This window comes from Ambystoma mexicanum, chromosome 6p (assembly GCF_040938575.1).
Source record: "Ambystoma mexicanum isolate Mex_15411 chromosome 6p, UKY_AmexF1_1, whole genome shotgun sequence".
NCBI classification, from domain to species: Eukaryota; Metazoa; Chordata; class Amphibia; order Caudata; family Ambystomatidae; genus Ambystoma; species Ambystoma mexicanum.
The window spans coordinates 928,622,051-928,641,820 of record NC_090935.1 but is presented as its reverse complement, the minus strand read 5'-3'; positions in this window follow the sequence as shown (position 1 = coordinate 928,641,820).

Here is a 19,770-nt window from a genome sequence, read left to right as displayed (position 1 = left end):
ACAATCACTTGAATCAATACTTGTGTGGAAGCAAATGGACATGTACAGGAAAATCATAGGAAATGAAAAAATAACAGCAATAGAGATTCTTCGGAAGAAAAAAAAACGCAATGCACGTGACCGCACTCACTCTATGGGCAACGCAGATAGAGAAACTAATGCAACGGGAAGAAATCTCTGAAGAGATGATGACATTAACCCCACAATATGCGAAAAGAAAACTCCAACACAATGACTGGATTAAAACTCAAGCATACCAAATGAACTACAAAATATTTCTCCGGTGCGACACGGAATCTAAAGCCTTAAATGAATTGCTGCCCTATCTAGCCCAATTTCCAGATAAGAAAATCCGAGACCATTATCTGTTTTCGACTAAATATACTGCCAACTCAAGAATTTTTAGCACAAACCAAACAAATAGACACAGAGCAAAGAAAATGCAGATTCTGTAAAGAAGAAAGTATAACTGAATCTCTCTTCCACCTAATAATGATATTTCCTGCACTGACAGAAAAACAAAACCTCTTCAGAGATTTTTTCAATATCTCATCAAAACAGATAACAACGCAGGAAAGATGGACCCAAATTCTTGGTGACACCAATCAAACCCTAATGTTTACTATCATAAAATTCTTGCTACACATAATGGAATTAAATAACAACAGAGACAAGGTTAGCCATAAAGTCATAAGATAATGGAAAGTTTGGACAAAAACATATCATTAAAAAAAAAAATATATATATATATATATATATATATTCAGTAAAAAAACATTGTTAAGGGGACGTTATGGTTAAGTTGCACTACTAAAAATCTATGAAATTCAGTGAAAAAAACTTTGTTAAATGGACGTTATGGTTCAAAGTAAAACCGAAAAACCACTGAAATTCGCCAGTTATGGTAAACTAAGCAACCATAACTCGTGCTACCACCATGCACTGCTAAGACTAACACCCAGGACATCAGCCGTACTAGCGGCTAGAAGCAACATACCAACCATTATGGTGGTCTAATGCCTCATTGTTGGAACAGCCTTCTGATTATCAGTGCGACCATAGTGCTTCTTTTATCATAAACCAACACCCTGTGTACCGCAAAGGAACAGCGCGTGACTCAAGATGAACTTTTGCGGATCAACAGCAAAGACAAATGCAAATCGCTGAATATTCTCTAAACAATCGATGTCAAATAAAAGTACTTTGCAAAATGTACAATCTTCCTGTTTGCTTTTAAATCACAGTTTCATATTCCGAATTGTGGCGCGCTGTGTTGTGAGATGATCTGTGTTGTTTTCCGGATTCTGTGTAAAATCGCGTAGGACTGGAGACGACTGGGCGCGTTTGGCTACACACCCTATAACGTCACGGAGAGAGTCAGGGAATATGAATGCTTTGATAATGTCAGGCTTAGGGGCGGGAGATATGATTTAGTGTCTCAAAAGCAGGTCAGCCAGGTCGATGGCGCAAGTGATAGGATTATCACATAATGTCGGCGCACAGCAGCCTGATTTATCGTTTGTTTAGTGGACAAAAAGTCGGGTATGGGCCATAGGAAATTGTAATGTCAACAGACATAAGGAGGGTTCTTATAACACTTTCAACCTGACAACGAACAATACGAACAGCGTTCTCAGACCACCCCCATTTTGTTTCATTGCAAACATTACCTCCACGTCCACTCTTCCTCGTCCCAGTACATACTTCATGAGGCCCCTACCTCCGACACAGGACCTTCTTCAATTTCTTTAAATTCCTATAACTCCTCCGCCACATCCACATCACACAGCTTCATATTACCAAGCTGGAGCATGGGACCTTCCCCGCAGGGATGGAGAGGAGGGACGTCAGTACCTTGACGAGGAAGAGTAGGACTAGGAGTAATGAAGATTATCGGTAAGTAATCAGAGCATTTCAGGACACCGCGAGTGTTCTTAGAACACATTCAACTTGCCAGAGTACAATACGGACAGCATCCTCAGGACACTCCCATTTTGTTTATGTACGAACATTTAAGGACACCGCAAGTGTTCTTAGCTCAATTTTAGCTTGTTTGCGAACAAAACTGACACATACTCTGTCCTCAGAACACCCCAACATTTAGTTTATATAAAACATTTCAGAACAGCCTTGTTGTCCGCAGACAAATCGAACACAACAAAAGTGTCTAGAACATAAACAAATAGAACATTGAACCTATCTCAGACTCCCCCACCCTCCCCAAACACTCTTACACACCAACACACTCCACTAAATACAATTTTTAATTCTAGTTTCACCGCGCTGTCCGCGGTCGTCCGCGAATGCAAGATGGCGGCCGCCACAGAAAATCTGACACACTTCACGCACCACGCCGTCCAATCAGCGAACACGGCACATGTCCGCGGACATCACACAAGCTGCTCAGCCAATCAGGGCACTGTCCGCGGAGCGAACCGGGAAGTCTGTCCGCGGAGAGAACGGAGATATCACAAATTTTTTTGCCTTACATTTTGGTCATTTTAAAAAAAAACTACTGGACGGATTTACACCAAATTTGCAAAAGCACGCTTTCGGGACCAAGCCCCCGCTCCTGCCGCACATTTGGTGTAAATCCGTCCATCGGTTTGGGCTGTAGGCGGGCGCAAAGTTTTTTCCAATTATGTCTATGGGAAAAAACTAAAGTTTGGGACCCCGCCTATAACTTTGCGCCCCCTGGACCAAACCTCTCCAAACTTTGCAGAGTGGGCCATATACTTTTTTTGGAAAGTTTGGTGAGGATTCGTCCAGAGGGAGCGAATTTATAAGCCACCCAAAAAATGCTCTTCCTATGGAAACACCAACTTAACCATAACTACATGGACGCTACCGCGTCCATGTAATATACATATATATATTTATTTTTAACGGACCATACAAACAATGAAAACAATACACAACAAGACACTTTAGAACAAACTCTCCAGCGCATGGAAGAAAAAATGAACAAGCTCATGACAAATTTCCACCTTTTGAAAGATTTTGTGGAGGACCGTATAAAAGAAAAAATTAGATACCATTGTGCAACATGTACCTATACCGCCTCTCCATATCCCAGTCATTATCCCCAAACCCTCACCACATAGAAAAACGTTTTGATGAGATTTCCATCCCTTCATCTCCTCCTATCAATCCTCTTGAAAACCCCTATTCCCCTGTGTTTGTGTCCGTTTCTGCTACCCCTTCTCTATCATAAATTGTACATATATATAATGTAATGGAAAATAAATGTTATGTGTGTGTTAATTTAGTCCTTTGTGTTTTTTTTTTTTTAAAAAAAGCCAGTTTTGGTGTCTGCGGACAACAGGGATGTCCTAAAATGTTCGTGAATAAACAAAATGGGGGTGTCCTGAGGACACTATACCTGTTCGTATTGTTCGCAGGGCGAGTTGAAACTGTTCTTAGAAAACACGCGGCGTCCTGAAAGGTTCGTAAATAAACAAAATGGGGGTGTCCTGAGGACGCTATACCTGTCCGTACTGTTCGTAGGCAGGTTGAAACTTTTCTAAGAACACATCAAGTGTCCTGGGATGTTTGTCAATAGACAAAATGGGGGTGTCCTCAGGACGCTGTGCCTGTCTGTATTGTTCGCAGGCGAGTTGAATCTGTTCTAAGAACACACGCAGTGTTCTGAAATGTTCGTAAATAAACAAAATGGGGGTGTTCTGAGGAAGCTATGCCTGTCCGTATTGTTCGTAAGCAAGTTGAAACTGTCCTAAGAACACAGGTGTCCTGAAATGTTCGTAAATAAACAAAATGGGGGTGTCCTAAGGATGCTGTCCATATTGTTCGTGGGCAAGTTGAAATTGTTCTAAGAACTCATCAAGTGTCCTGGGATGTTTATAAATAAACAAAATGGGGTGTCCTGAGGATGCTATACCTGTCCGTATTGTTCGAAGGCAAGTTGAAACTGTTCTAAGAACACATCAAGTGTCCCGGGATGTTTGTAAATAAATGAAATGGGGGTGTCCTGAGGACACTATTCCTGTCCGTACTGTTCGTAGGCGGGTTGAAACTGTTCTAAGAACAAACGCCTGTCCGTAACTGTTCGTTTCACTTGTGACACACTTTTAATTAGTTTCAGGACCCGAACAGTGTCTGTAGAACACCAACGTGCATGTGCAAAACAGCTTCAGTTCATTTGGTGTCCTGCGGACACCCTTTCCCTTCGCGGACATGTTCGCGACGTCATCATGTGACCGCACCCATGCTGAGCGTGTGTTCTGACTGCGGACACTGTTTGTGTCTCCGAACAATTTAAAAACGACCTTTTCAGGCAATCCACAATTTTTTATTATAATAAATCATCATAGCACAAGTTCCAGACAATAATCCTGACTTTCTACATACTTTTTGGGACTTTTTGAGCGGTTTTTTCTTGTTCGATCTGTCCGCGGACAGCGCGGGTGTCTGCGAAGCGCGCACCTGCACCCCTATAAAAGGCCACACCCCAGAGCTCATCCTCATTGTGTTTCTGGCTATCTTACTGAACATAGTGCATTTTTGCTGCCAACTTTCCAGATATATTTCTGAAACCTGATAGTATCCATGGCTCCACTACTGCCACCTGGTTCTACATCTGCCTCAGCACCAACCCACCCCCTCCACCACCACCACCTCCCCAAGGGCCTGAAGAGGGGAACAGGAGTGAGGATGCAGAGGAGGATGAAGAGGATGAAGAGGATGAGGTAGTGGAAGTCCCTACTACCAGCACTCGCCGTGACTCTTGGGTGTGGCAGTTATTTACCATTCATGGTAACGTACCCAAGGTGCGTGCGAGCAAAGTCACCTGCAACAAGTGCAAAATGGTGCTCAGTCGCGGGGTGCTTGGTTCCTACAGCTTTGGTATGACAACTATGAAGCGACACCTAAGGTCATTCCACGGTGGGGCCATTCGCAAGGTTGTACCTTGCGTGGAGCGTAGTAGGTTGAGATCCTCTACTACATCCTCCGTTTCCGATCCTGTCACCACAAGGAACCCTCCTGTGGGAGAGCGTATCACTCCAGCTGCCTCACAGGCCATTTGCAATGCTGATGACCCTTACCTTTCGAGGGTCACAGTTGTGTGTATGTACTGTGACAGAGTACTTTGCAGGGGGGAGAGACTTTGTAGTGCTTTTGAGACTACGGTCTCAGAACACGAAAAGTCCTGCCCACTACCTAAGTAAGGCCCACCCTACATCTTTCTCTCGCCACCTGCCATTTCTTATCCCCGTGGTTGGTGTGCCCCCTTAACCTCCTTTCCCCTCCTCTCCTAGTGTGTCGTGTGTAAAAAAAACCCAAAAATATAAAACAAGAATAAAAAATGAAAGGTCTTTTCAGAGCCGCCTTTCACAGTTTAAAAATAGAAGTGGCAAATAAATGGAGCAGTGCCCTGTGTATTTTTTAGAAGTCTGCGGACAGTTCGCAGACATCTAAAATTTTGGGGTGTGCCCTATCATAACCATTGCACTTTTCTCTGGGAGGAAGTGGTGGCTCTGAAAGGAGACTTTTGGTGGTGTTTGTTTGTGTTTGAAAAACTTGAAATGGTCAACACCTACTGCAAAATCGATGGCTGAAATTCCAAAAAAGGTCGCAATGCATTTTGTACATTTCTCAGAAAATTCTGATTGCCAGCATAAGTAAGATGGACTCCAGCTCTGCGAAAAATGTATGCGCTAAGAAACATAATATTTTCATTGTGAAAAGAGGACATGCCAACATCTCTTAGAAAGGCACAAACAGCCTTATTGACATTGCACCTCACTTTCTCCATTTGTGGACCAAATGAAGAAGAACGCAGCCACATTTGTCTCTGCACAATCCGAGAAAACATTACTTGAGAATTTGGAAACATGTCCATGAACTTCCCAAGTCCTTCTTTCATTGCAAATTGCAAAGAAGTTCCAGGCACATGTCCTAAACTATTCCCTCCACAATGAATTATCATTATGTCTGGATGATGCTCTGTCTCCAAAGTAGCACAGAGAGGTAGCAAGTCCAGCCACTTCATTTCACGCACTCCATGCCAGTGCACTTCCACATGTGGGAATCCAAAATCTACAGCTACTCCACAGCTTTCTGCATGCACCTTCAACCAATGTATCCATGAGTCTCCCAAAATCCAGACAATCTGTTTTATGAAACACACAGCTATAGCTATCTGTTCTTCTCTCAGGAAAAATACTTTTTGACAAACTTTCTCCTGACTCAACACACCCACCAAACTTTACTGACCAATCCCTTGCTCTGCTCATTCTCATTTGCATGCCTACCCACCCCAAAATCGCTGTATGTAACACACAATGTCCACGGACTACCGCCATGTCTGCGGACATATCGTAACATGGACAGCCCTTCTACCATTTCCACTTCACTCTCTGTGCCATTCCCTCATTGGATACAGATCAGCAGTCACACAAACATCCACCAATCACACCCAAGACCTCTACATCTAACTCCATCATCATAGATCAGCACTTCAAATGTACTGTTAATCACTCTGAGCACAAGTGTCATATCATTGGAAAGCACCTACTACAAGAACTACTGTACAAGTCTCCAAGATTTCTACTTGCAGCTGCATGCATATCCACATGCATGAACACAAACTACAGGTATGCATATTTTCTGTATAGTACATGTACAATTTTAATAAATGCATATAAACAGATAAACTGTCTTTTAACCTGTATAACCTATAAAATGAACTTACTGTCATTTTTCCCATCTGCTATAATCAACTGTCACTTCCAAACCTATCTACTATTTAATTTCTTTTTACACACACACATGTGCAAAGCATGTTGAACTAACATATTTAAAGTAAAATATAAAGACTGCACATAAACACACAAAATTACTCATTTCTTTCCTTTACAATTGCAGTGAAGACAACTCTCCTGAAAAGCAGCAGCAGAATCTGAAGTACAAACAACAACTCAGAAGAAACCTGCTCATTCCACAAAACAAGTAAGTTAAATACCACCATAATATTTTTACTATTACTCAAACACACTGTGGGGTTCATTCATGGTATTTCTGCGCCTAAAACAGAGATTGTGCACCATTCTGTCCACAAATCCCTATTTGTTAAACAGGGATTTGCAGGCAGAATGGCACATAAATCCCCATTTTTCGACACACAAATGACATAACTCAGCCACTAGAATTTTAATATTATAGTACAAAGAACTGTTTTTATTCTATACCGTTAGATTTACTATGTGTGCTTCTCCTCACCACTAGCTTACTTTCTATTGTCATCTGAACCCCATTTTAGTAGCACATAAATTCAAGAATACCCACCCCAACTAGTTGTTGCCCAATGCACAATCACACACCATCACATACATCTTTATCATCATACTCAAACACACATGCACACAGCACACATACATTGCATAACACCCCAACCCATACCTTCTTTATTTTTTTCAACAGACCCTAAAGAATGCCTACCAAAAATCAAGTCCGTAGGAAGCAACGCAGAAGTAGAGCAAATGAAAATAGAAGTGTCCAAAATAAGCATCCATCTGTAGCAGAATATGTACAAGAAGTTCAAACAAAACAGCTAATACAGTCATTTAGTGAAACAAAACAAGCTTCAAGTACAGAAACTTTGCCTCCTCTATCAAAATATAAAACGAAACAGAAAACGATTAACAAGAATATAGCTACCACTACTGCTAAAACTGTTCCTATAAATCTTGATATTGTGCCAAGTAAGCATACCAAAACAAGTATTTTAGCAAAAATGTTCTGCCACAGAGTCCTTCAAAATCTTATAAAAACAGGAGAGAAATCATGCATAACCCTTAAAACCTACCGTAGGAAATTAATCAAAAGAAAGTTAGTTATTTTAGTGTTAAACAAAATGAAACCACTAACAAATCTAATGATTAAATTACAAAAAAGACTTCTCAATAAACGAAATGACTTCTCAATAAACGAAATGTCAACAAAAATAACTTCTTAAATATCTGTGGAGGTGAGTGGAGTGACACCACAAGCACAGAACCATATTTCAATGAAGAAGCATACAAACAAAAGCAAACAAATACAATTGCCATACATAGCAGTGGACGAGGTTATGAAAAAGTTAATAATACCATAATGGAACAAGAAATACTGCTTACAAAAATATCCCCAGAACACTTAGAATAACCTCTCCATTCAACTGAACCAGAATGTGAAGTATACAAATGGCCATGCACGTCAATGTGTAACATTCCCAAAAAATCTTTCAAGTCTTTACGCCAATTCATCAATCAGTATGTGAAAGGCAAAGACAAAATCAAATGAAACTGCAAAATATGGCTACCTGTCCAGTGCGCAAGTACACAGGACTACAAGGACATTCATTAGCCTGCATTTCAGGACCTATTTGCAAAACCACCTTCCATCATATCAAAATGATATCAACACATCATTCAACTGTAAGAAATCTAGTGTATAAACTGTACTATGCTAAAAGTCCTGCTTTAGCACTAGCCAATTTAAATAACATTCTTCTACATCGTACAGCCAAAGACCTACTTGAAGAAATCGACTATATCCAGAAAAAATATTTTGGAAGTGAAAGCCACTTACAAAATTCAATAGCTTTACAACAGACTAACAACAATTCTATGCATGGCAACCTTCTTCTACACACATACAAAAAAGAAATACTGAAATTTAAAAGTACATCTGCTGAAGTACCAAACCATGTGTGTGTATGTTGCAGCAGAACTTTTTATAAAAGTAACACAAAAACTGTAGACCTAACATACAAAATAGAAGACAATGAAGATTCTAAATAGTTAGAATTAGCTCTCTACCTTATAGCAGAAAACAAATACGAAATAACTGACCCCTTAATACTTTGCAGATACTGCACTATAAAACTTGACAACAACCAAACTCCTTCATGTGCTATCACAAATAATTTGGAATTATTCCCACTACCAAAACCCCTACAACAACTCAATTTATATGAGCGCATCATAATTCAAACAGTGCACCCCTTTCAAGCAATAATACGCCTTCAACCAAAAACAGCAAAATTACCTCCCTCTGAATTGGTGAAAGGCATTTGTGGCAAAGTAGTGTATTTACCATTAGAACTAAAACAAAATGCGCACACTCTCGGAGTGCAACGTCCAATGGAGCAATCTTCAACTATCTTAGTAAATGGTGTACCTACAAAAGACAAAGAAATTTGGCAACAACTGGTAGACTTACATAAAGTTAGACAAGCATTGCAATATCTAAAAGACAGTAATGAATACTACAAAGAAATTAATATTGAAGAAAACTTGAAGGAAACCACTGAAATAATTTAAGAGTCACCAGAAACTGGTCAATTTGAGCTTCTAGATCCTGCTACAGTATCCAATACTTTAGACCATTATACAATTCATCCATTGCACTCTAATGACACCATAGAAGATGCACAGGAAACGTACCAAATGCGAAAAACAAAAGGATCACCAATCAGCCTTTGGGAAAAAAGTATAGAAGCACGTGCTTTTCCTCTGCTCTTTCCTACTGGCAAAGGAGGAAGGTACGATGATAGACCTATTCAAATAACAGCATCAGAATACCGCTCGTTACGGATGTATTCTGAAGATCCCAGATTTAGACAAAATGTGGAATACATATTCCATCTACTCTTTGAAAGTGAACTAGCAACTCTATGTTACCGAGTTGCACACACTCCGGAAATCAGGAGCCACTTTCAAAATATGTCACTTATACAATTATTACAAAAAGTGCAAGAAAAAGATGAGGTTTTACAATCAAGCATTACAAATCTATTAGCAAACATGCATGGTACTAAAGAGTACTGGTTCCGATGTCATGGAGATGTACGTTGTATGATAAGAAACCTTGGCCCATCCACTTGGTTTGTTACATTAAGTTGTGCAGAATATGCATGGGAAGATTGACATGATTTCCTAGCATATCAAACAAAAACAAAACAAAAATAGATATAATAACACTTGGAGATCTTTGTTGTCTAGATCCTGTTAATGTTTCAAGATATTTTCATCATCGCTACATTGCAATGCTACACTTTATTTGTAATAAAACTTTACCTCCCCTCGGAGAAGTGCAACACTTCTTTTGGAGAAAAGAATACCAAGCCAGAGGAGCACCACATATCCACATGCTTTTATGGATTAAAGATGCTCCTAAATGTGGTCAAGATAATGATGCCACTGTGTTACAGTTTATCGAAAAATATGTCACTTGTGAAATTCCTTCGGAAGCAACAAATAGTGATCTTCATGCACACATTTTACAATTTCAAAGACACAAATGTGGCAAATATTGTCGTTGCAAATACAAAAACAAAGGGAAATACTATACCAAATGCCGCTTTGGTTTCCCTAGACCAGTTACAAAAACAGGTCAAGTGAACAACTTCATGTCTTCAGTTAGACATAGTGTTAAAGGTAAATCACCTAAAAATACATATTACATAAAAAGAACAGAAGAAGAAAAATATATTAATGATTACAATGCAATCATTGCCCTCTTATGGAATGCAAACATAGATGTGCACCACATTGCAGACAAGTCCACATTTTTAAAACCTTAGGACACAAACTCTGCCATGAAACTGTTGGCAGCATAGGAAATGTCAATCTTTGGCAACATTTCCAATACAGAGAATTAACAGAAAACATGCGGCAATCTGAAGATCTCACTTATGCCAACATCTTAAAAAGTATTAGAGTTGGTATACTATCTCAAGAAGCATAAACAATATTGAAAACCCGGCACATTCATGCACTTTATGGCGATAATGCATGTGCTACGGATGTTATGGAACAATTAGCACACAAAAATATCAATTGTATGGCCTTAATGCCAACTCTTGCAAGCTGTTCCAAATTCAATGAAACAATGTTGAAAAAAGAAATACAACCAATAATTGAAATAAGCGCCACAGACAAACTAGACATACATGGTATGACACTACCCATGTGTGAGCAAGCCACAACAAGACTAAATAGTTTAGAAAATTCAATCTCCAACACAGCTGGGTTGGAAAAAATATTAAAATTTTCCTTAAACTGTAGAGTAATGCTTAAACGTAACCTTGGCATGGATCAAGGACTAGTTAATGGAGCAATGGGTACAGTTGTTGGCTTTTAAACATACCCACGTGACAACAACATTCAGTTTGTCAATATTCTCTTTGACAAACTTTCAGAAGTGAAAAGGATAGGATGCTCAACAGCTCAATTCCTTCTCTTCAAAGACATGTATGTACGCAGAGAACAATTTTCTCTAACTCTTGCATACGCAGTCACCATTCATAAATCACAAGGTCTTACCCTAGACAAAGCATTGATAGATATTGGTAACACAATCTTTAAAGAAGGCATGAGCTACGTAGCACTATCACGCTTACGTACACTTGACGGTCTATTTTTAATCAACTTTGATGCAAGTAAAGTAAACGCTGATATTCCTTGCATTTTAGAATTCAATAGAGTTTGTTCACTATACAGCCCCCATCTAAAAACATATCCTGTTACACAAAAAGTAAAATGTTGTAAAATAAAACTAAATCAAGCAGAAATGCAACAGGATGTCACTGCAAATCCTCCAAAGAGAGTAATATAAACTAATACTTCATCAATTGCCACACCAAAGAAGAACCTATTACTCAAAGTAACTCAAGTACTTGTTCAAAGAAACAACACACATTCTGAAAGAATGACTTGGACACAGACTTATCTGGTCCATTTAAATTTTCAAATATAACTGGTGTAAGTTGCTACGCAAATGTAGCAATGAATATTCTATTTCAATTACCACCAATTGTTGACAACATTTACTTACACAGTATAGACCAATTGTGTTTGCAAATGTTAGTACTTCATAGAAACTAAACAAAAAATCCTGACTACACGTATAGTGTTCATGGAATAAGACAACAATTGGACTACTGTGCTGGAATGGTGGAATTCACTATAAACTCACAGGAAGATCCACAAGAATTGCTAATGTACCTACCACAAGTACTGGAAAACAAAAACATACCTATAAATGAAATCTTCTAGATTTCATACATGTGGAAACATACATGCACTCTCTGCAACAATGTGACACAGGAACAAATCCCCAATGAGCGCTTTGTGTATGTAGCCATACCCAATTGTGAATCCGTTCCATTTCAGCAACTTGCACAAAATGCAAACCATGGTAGATAATTTACTACCTGCAATTTGGATAATCGCTCCACCTTACGAATAAAAACACACAGTAAATACTTAATACTATTGCTTCTAAGCTACAATGCAGATGGTACCAAAAACAACTGCAAGCTGACTGGATTCGCACATGGTCAAGTATCACTTGGAAAATAAACCTTCACAACAATAGGTATAATCTACTACACAGGAGCCACAACCAATGCAGGTCACTATACTGCATATATAAAAAAGAAATGTGGATGGTTCAAATGTGATGATAGTACCATTAGCCTAAAACAGAGATTACCAGCAAATCTTACAAACGCTTATTTAATCTTCTTAAAACCAAAATGTATTAACTAATCTGTACTTAAACAACAGATAAAACAATACCACTTTATTATAACAAAAAATAGACAGTTAGAATATGCCAACAGGTATTTAACTGGCCCAAGATTCTACAACAAATAAACAGATAAATGAATACAACTAAATTATATAAAAAAAATAAACAGTTAGAATACGCCAACTGGTATCTAACTGCCCCAAGATTTTCAATAACCAAACAGATAAATCAATACCACTACATTATAACACAAAAAAGACAGTTAGAATACGCCAACTGGTATCTAACTGCCCCAAGATTTTCAATAACCAAACAGATAAATCAATACCACTTTATTATAACAAAGAAATAGACAGTTAGAATATGCCAACAGGTATTTAACTGGCCCAAGATTCTACAACAACTAAACAGATAAATGAATACAACTAAATTATATAAAAAGATAAACAGAATACGCCAACTGGTATCTAACTGCCCCAAGATTTTCAATAACCAAACAGATAAATCACTACGACTACATTATAACACAAAATAGACAGTTAGAATACGTCAACTGGTATCTAACTGCCCCAAGATTTTCAATAACCAAACAGATAAATCAATACCACTTCATTATAACAAAAAATACACAGTTAGAATATGCCAACAGGTATCTAACTGCTCCAAAAATCTGCAACAAGCCAACATATAGAACACTAGCCAGAAACAACAAGTGAACACTGAAAACAAACAAACAAATAGACGGTAGCATACCAAAAACATATTTTTTTTTTAATCCAACATGGATTTTCTTTTTCACAGACCCAATGGTTTTAGCAACAAACACAGAAACTGAGCAAATTGCACACTACACTGGTTTGTAATCTACTAAATATGAGGGTCAAAAAAATTGATAAATGTCGATTATTCAAAGTTATAAGTCGTTGCAAACTACCAATACTAACATGATCTTTTCTTTTATCACAAAAATTAACAAGGAATATATGTACTCCAGTTACCAAACCAAACAGTACGTATATTATAATAAGTACAACCACTGCAGCAAATCACACCCATAGTGGCTTATAACTTCGGTGCTTATAAATTTGGTCTTGGCCATGCACCCAAGACTCTAGGCCCTGGCCACAACCATCGCAGCATATCACACCCATAGACCACACCCATAGAATCAAACATTTTAACTATGCCATATGGGCACTTTTAATGTCCGCGAACAATATGAGCGCTCTTAGAACAATTTCAACTTGCCTATGAACAGTACGGACAGCGTCCTCAGGACACCCCCATTTTGTTTATTTACGAACATTTCAGGACACTGCGTGTGTTCTAAGAACTGTTTCAACTTGCCTACGAACAATACGGACAGGTATAGCGTCCTCAGGACACCCCCATGTTGTTTATTTACGAACATCTCAGGACATTTGATGAGTTCTTAGAACAATTTCAACTTGCCCACGAAGAATACGGACAGCGTCCACAGGACACCACCATTTTGTTTATTTACGAACATATCAGGACACCGTGTGTGTTCTTAGAACCTCAGAACACCCCCATTTTGTTTATTTACGAACATCCCAGGACACTTGATGTGTTCTTAGAACAATTTCAACTTGCCCACGAACAATACGGACATCCGTCCTCAGGACACCCCCATTTCGTTTAATTACGAACATTTCAGGACACTGTGTGTGTTCTTAGGACAGTTTCAACTTGTTTGCGAATACGGACAGGCCTAGTGTCCTCAGAACACCCCATTTTCTTTATTTATGAACACCCCAGGACACTTGATGTGTTCTTAGAACAATTTCATCTTGCCTACGGAGAATACGGGCAGCGTCCTCAGGACACCCCCATTTCGTTTATTTATGAACATTTCAGGACACTGTGTGTGTTCTTAGGACAGTTTCAACTTGCTTGCGAACAATACGGACAGGCATAGCGTCCTCAGAACACCCTCATTTTGTTTATTTACGAACATCCCAGGACACTTGATGTGTTCTTAGAACAATTTCAACTTGTCTACGGACAATACGGACAGGCATAGCATCCTCAGGACACCACCATTTTGTTTATTGACGAACATCCCAGGACACTTGATGTGTTCTTAGAACAGTTTCAACTTGCCTACGAACCATACAGACAGTTGTAGTGTCCTCAGGACACCCCCATTTCGTTTATTTACGAACATTTCAGGACACCCGTATTGTCCGCGGTCAGAACGAACACAACAGGGGTGCCTGCCACCTAAATAAATACAACAATTAACCCATCTCTTACTCCCCCACCCTCCCCAAACAGTCTTACATGCCAAAACACTTGACTAAATAGTGTTTTTCCTCCAAGTTTCACCGCGCTGTACGCTGATGTCTGCGAAAACAAGATGGCGAGCATGCCCAGAAAATCTGACGCACCACACGCTCTCAACCACCCAATCAGTGAACACGTCCAATGTCCGCGGACACGACGCGCATCGGCCAGCCAATCGGGACCTTGTCTGTGGAGCGAACAGGTAAGTGTGTCCGCAGACCGAACATAGATGTCACTTATTTTTTGTGACCTAATTTTTGGTCATTTTAAAAAAAGAAATACTAGATGGATTTAACACCAAATTTGCAAAAGCACGCTTTTGGGACCACACCGCTGCTCCTGGTCCAAATTTGGTGAAAATCCGTCCAGCGGTTTGGCCTGTAGGCGTGAGCAAAGTTTTTTCCCCATTCAGACTCTGGGAAAAAAAGACGTTTTGGGACCCCCTTATAACTTTGCCCCCCGTGGGCCAAACCTCACCAAACTTTGCAAAGAAAATTCAGAGTGACCCATATACTGTTTTTGCAAAGTTTGGTGAGTATTCGTCCAGGGAGAGCGAAGTTATAAGCCACCCAAAAAGGGCTCTTCCTATGGAAACAGCAACATAACCATAACTACACAGCCACTAATTATGTAAGCATGGGGCAGACAACCATTCAGTACTTAACCATTAATCAGTACATATAGAGACAATCAGTAAACCACTGTGTAAAACTTGAAAAGGTATGGGGATAAAGAGTGGACCTTGAAGGTAAACATACAAATAGCAGTACAGCAGAAAGCAAATTAGATAAGAAGAGAGCTCATATATTATCCCAAGTGCTATCCTGCAATCATATCTATCGTGTTGGGAAAGTGCTAAATACAAAACATTGCATGACTTTAGATCTTGTACATACCAAATATTGTATATGTTACTTGGAATGTCCCTAACCTTTATAATGTTAGCTGGTGCTGGATGGGGGAGGGTCATATTCAGCTTATAGTGTCCACCAGTTTACAAGTACTCACAAGACTTCATACCATGGAAGATACATGTAGATTGTTTGTATGACTAATGGTGAATGTGAACTCTATGTTGATGAATGTCCTCCAAACGCAGGTGCATCTACAGAGAATGAGGCTTCTAGAACCAGTGTGCAATTTAAGGAGATATGACACCATTCAGTTATTTCATTTTTAAAGAGCTTTCTGAATCCCCATCTTGTAGAGGTCGTCACTATCCAAGAATGCGTCGAGTGAATTTCATGCTCTGGGTAAGCTCTTGTGATGTCTACATCCAGTTAAACAAGTGTGCAGGAACCAATGAGTGTGCAACTTATTTTATTCATTTTGGTGTTATTTAGGTGAATGAAAGTCATCATATGTAAACTTCAGTTAGCCCACTACTTAACTCCTGTTTTATTTTCAGATTGTTAGTTACTTTCAGTGTTACTTCCTCTGCCACACATGCAACCATTCCTTGTGTCCATGTCTCCACCCTGCAGCTCTCCAGTGGCATTCCAACTCAATGATTATTTAAAGCAAATGGAATCCCCAGAATGCCACTTAAAACATAGAATACATCAATACTGTTTTAGCATAAAGGGAGAAGTTGCGTGGAACTGTCACAAGAGAGCCACAAGGACCACATTTGGATCTCAAAATGATGAGTTATGCCATTTGTAAAGTAGGTTGTGTTGGCTGGCTTCCAAATGTCATAGCAGAGTCTTTGATATGGTATTTTTATCATCTTTCAATGATAATGTTATTGCTCCTGCTTTTCTAAACATTACTAAACTCAGGGCAAGTTAATCTCACCAAGGCTGCATGCTGTTTGTAGTAAAGACTAAGTTCCATGTACAACACGATACTCTGTATTTCGATAAACTGATGTTTGCTCTTGATCCTGAGAAGGTGCCGGCACATTGACCTACTGACTATTATTAGGAGTATCTCCAGTATCACCACGTTGATGGAAAAAATGAAATAAGGTGGCTACTTCCATATTTGAATGCTTCTGAAGCCCTTTCTGAAAAACATGTATATTGGCTTGTGAAATTTGAGAAATTTGAGGATAAGCTTTGGCAGACGATCTTGAAGTGCTGTTCCAGTAGAAGCTTTAACATGTGAACTGGGAACCGTCTCACTATTGATGCTCTGGAAGGTCCAATGCTGTAAATTATATGTGAAACTTGTCTGAATGGAGGGAAATGATAAAACCAGCTTGGGCCTGGTGGCTTCTGGTGCACAAAAGGCTCGTACCAATTGTGCTTTTGTAGGATTGCAGAAAACATGTAACGTCTTATTTAAGGCAATTATCTTGATTTTTCTTTTGAAATTAATTGAGCAGAATTATTTATGAAGTTTAAACAGAAATGGCAGATTGGGAAAGGAATTATAATCTTTTCAGAACTGCCACTAAAAAAGAGATATACAAAATGTGTAAAATAAGGTTTTTCTCTAAACTACCTTGTACTTATTATCAGTTGTACTACTGCAATCCTGAACTTAGACAGTATATTCTGTACTTACACCTCAACAATCTTCAAACCCTATAACATATCGGGGCCTATTGGGAGTATGATTAACAAATTTGCTGTTTGTGCAAAAAATTGAAATTGGGATAGAAACTGCCAGACATCTGTGCTAACAAATTGTCCTAATATATTGACACATTATTTAAAAGGTTCCAACAAGTGTATTTGTTTTACAGCTGGCATTGAACCGATCGGTTTTAGGCCTGCATATCTAAATCACTAGTTATTACTGGGGCCTCCTTTTATATCTGGGAAGTTGCTGCAGACCTACTTGAGAGGATCTAATGGAAAGTTATGTTGTTTATCATCTGGCTCCTACAATTCTTGTTAAAGGGTTTTGATTTCCACTTTGTTAATCCGCAGACTGTATAATGGTTATATATTATTGATTTGTAATCAATGATTTTGTATTTATGTTTTTACCTGTTGTTTATAGTTTGTACAAAAGGTGTTCTGTGTATTACCATATGCACTTAATCAATACAAAAAACATAATTTATCAAACACTGAGCTGTCTGCTTCTTGGAGATCTTGAAGAAGTGTCCTAATGACTTTCATGGCTGGTTCACAAAACACACAACAAGGTGGTAGACACCTTGTGCAGAAGATAGTTGTAACCGGAGCAGGAAATTGACACGCATGAACCCTTAAATCTAAAAAATACTTGCGCCTGAATCAGACATAGATTGGCAGGAATGGCATTGGCTTTTTATTTCTTCCATACCTTAAATCCACTGTGTCTCTTCTATTCCAGAAATTGACACTCCTCAACCATAATGTAAACAATTTGCAAACTTTTATGAAATGTGTGCCTAATGACAAGAACCAGCAGGCTTTACTTTTCCTCTCATACGCACTGCTCTCTCTAGTTGAATGATTTACAAGGTTGGTGTGCACTAAAAATGCAGTTTGCTGTCCCTTTAGGACTTACCGATGGTCAAGTATTGATCAAGCGTATTTTCTTTTAAAAGTGATAGCTATATAAATCATCTTTGATGCTGGTTACCTTTCTTGGATTAGTACAAGCCTTATGTTTGACTACTTTAGGCAAACCGAACAACAGACATAACGTGTTACAAAAAGATCTTAAAACTGTATACTTATTGTCACAAGAATGGTACCAGTAATAAGTGGAAGATCCTATCAATATCTGAGGATATTGCTAAGGATAATGCATACCTTAATTGACAATTCCTGTACAGCTTCACTTCCTTTTTGACTACAATCTTTATTTTTTTTCAATATTGGGACATTTCAATTTAGCCCAAGACATATGACTTGTCAGTTAGCCAACACAATTGTCAGATAGCTTGCTATCAAGCTAATTGTTCTCCTGATCATTCACTACCTAAAATTCAGTCCTGATTGCTGACCCTTTAGGATCACGCTAATGGTCAACACGGCTGCTAAGCAACTGCAGTTGCCTGTTGTATGGTATCTGCATTCTCTTGATAATGCTTCTCAGTTGAATATAGCAGATCTCAGCCAGTTTCCATCTCAATGCCATTGCTCTCCTCCTCCAGTTTTAGATGAGCTTCCTAGTTATAACAGCTAGGAATGATATATTGTGCTAAAGTCTACAGGTGTTGCCTGTAGTACCTCATTTTCTGGAATAGCTACAATCATTACCATACTTCTTGGGAGCATACACTTCGGTTTGTGTGTCCCTGTATTCAATGTATGCCTTTTATTAGGGTAAGTCTATTGGGATTATACTGATGTATTATGGCCTTTGTCAGGTACTGAGCATGCCCTGTACCAGTTGTAAGTGTGGGTACCTTAAGGGGTTGGGGTGTCTTTTTTAACTTGGAGTCCCCACAAGGCTAAGTGCATTGTCAAGTCTCCTTAGTATGACAGGGCATACCGCCCACACTTTCAGCTGTGCATAGCGGTTCCATGTCCTGTCTCTGTTAACACATGCCTACTTAGAAAGGATAACTGCTTATGCAGTATCAACCTTCAGGAAAGATGTGCCGCGGAGTGGCAACTCTGTTGTGTTGCTAACTATTAAAACACATCTACTCAAATCAATCTTACAGCGGTCTTCAAAATCAGAGGTCGTATCCAGGGAACATCTGGTTTCCATTGAGATTTCACAAAAACTGTCCAGAAGTGGCTGAAATATTTGGCAACATGTTCCACGTGTCCCTAATGATACATTGCTTCTTCATCCTGTTCCTGGTTTCCTGCTGTTTGTCCCATCTAATTTGCTGCTAGTTCTTGTTTCTTTAGGGTTGTCTAAAGTTATAAGGTGAAATGACAAGACAATGGATGACAGGTAAGGGAAGGACCTACATCCCAACTCAACAAGGTGGTATAGAAACAAATGGCAAAGGCCATGTTAACACACTAAGATTTATTTATAGAGCAACAAAGGGCAATGCTTTCTATATTAACTGATTTAGGACCT